This window comes from Asparagus officinalis, chromosome 2, assembly GCF_001876935.1.
Source record: "Asparagus officinalis chromosome 2, Aspof.V1, whole genome shotgun sequence".
Classification (NCBI taxonomy): Eukaryota; Viridiplantae; Streptophyta; class Magnoliopsida; order Asparagales; family Asparagaceae; genus Asparagus; species Asparagus officinalis.
In genome coordinates this window covers 47,377,426-47,379,607 of record NC_033795.1, presented here as the reverse complement: position 1 = coordinate 47,379,607, position 2,182 = coordinate 47,377,426, and positions in this window count along the sequence as shown.

Genomic DNA, 2,182 nt, shown 5'->3' with positions numbered 1-2,182 from the left:
GTCAGATTATTTTATATAGTCGACTATACTGTAATGTAGTCAACTATAATATAGTTTGACAGAAACTTAAAAAATTGATTTTGGCTTTTGTAGTCGACTATAATATGTAGTAGTCGACTATACTGACAAATGATAGAAACTGATATTTTGATCAAAGGCTTGAGTAGTCGACTACTATTCTAATTAGTCGACTACTAAGGGTTGAAAAATAATATGAATGAAATATTTTTGAGACTCATTAATTAACTAAAAACTCTAATGGTTAACATAGGAGATTTCTATTGTTAACCAACACACTAAGCATGTGTTAGTGTTTTCTAATCTCTATGTGTGTGTATGTGTGAGTGATCAACGCTTGTAAAAAATTTCTAAGTAAAGAAAATGTAAAATTTACATTTATATATAAGCTCTTCATCTTCTTTACTTCACGATGCCTTGAACTCATCTTGCACTTGTTCATATTTGATGTTAAAAGCTGCATTGATATGTTAGTGCACAATAATACACATAGTAATACACATATGAATAAATTGTTATCATCAAAATTATATCTTAGAGACATGATATCCAACATTCTCCCCCTTTTTGATGATGACAAATAATTTATGGATATGTAAGTATATTCTAAAAGAATTAAACATTTAGGAACAAAATATATTTACTCCCCCTGTATAAAAGCATATTAGAGTCCCTACAATTCATAGACCCTTCTCCCCCTTTGTCATTAACAAAAAGAATTAAACATTAAATCCTAAACATGTTAGTATTTCACCTTCGTGAGCCAAGACGTCAAATAAGTCTTCCAAATTGTGAACATAGTCTATCACTTCACCCATCCAAATAGATAAGCAAAGACTTGCCAAAAAAAACAACATTTCAATAATTTCCATCTTCACAATCTGTTTTTAAGATAAATAGCTCATGAATACACAATATATATAGGAAATTTTGCTGACACAAAGCTTTATAATATAATATACGAAGCATGATAATATCAAACATAGATTCATACATTGTCTTAAACACATAAAACATAACCATAGTAGCAACATAAGACATATTACAAAAACTAACACATAGTTTTGACACATAATTAAACACACAAACAAACTAAATTGTTTTTGACACATAAACTGAAACTAGTGCAATTCCTACATGATGCATGAATGAACTTCTAATTGGACGGGCCTGATGGAGGTTGATGTCCTTGGAAATATGTATCAAACTTAGCATTAAGGTCCTGCATTATCCGCATTATTTCGTGCTATGTCTCCATGAATTCACGCTGGTTGTTCATTATGAAATTGTTCTGATCATACAGTGAAGATTGACCAGTCTCTAATGACAAAATACGAGCAGAGAGGGTGTTGTATTGTGCATCCGAAAAACAGGAAGTTTCAGATTGTATAGTGGAGGTATGGTTTGACTTGTTGAGGGTCCAGCTGTATGTGGAATATCTTGGGGTAATGGTTCTTGTGTAAGATGAGTCTCATTTTGTTCATTGAATTCAAAATTGGTCAACTTCATCTTTGATAGGGCATTGGAATTAAAGAATTCAACAGTACGAACCATAGAAGTTTCAGAGGCTAGGTCAACATCAAAAGCCTCAAAAATTCGAGTTAGAAATGCTCCAAATGGAAGAGACCATTTAGGAAGAATTAAGAAAATTTCATAGTACACTTCAGTCCAATTCACTTCTATATTAGCCATAATGGCATAAAGGGCCAAGGCTACATATTGTGAGATAAAATGAAATCTACCAGTTTTAGGAAAGAAATTATAGGCTAAGATACAAGCGATAAATCTAGGAATTGGTCGAAGTTTGCTGGAGTGATTCAAGGGTAGACTACGACCAGGAAGAAGAATGTGATTTGCAAGCAAGTTTTCATCCGACATTTTGATATCATCAAGACGTACACCTTTATAAGGAATATTTAAAATTCTTCCAATTCTTTTGGGAGTTAGACTAATCTCAATTCCCTTAACAAGAGTTTTAAGAATGTCGGATTTATTATCAGATTCATGACGAGTGATATTGATGTAAAAGAGTTAAACTAGTAGAGGATAATGAGGTTTTCTATTTTCAGAAGCAAACAGTGTATGTAGTCCAACATTCTCAAAATAGGATTTGAAATTATGGGTCTGAAAATCATCAAACTTAATGAATCTACCTGGTAGTATC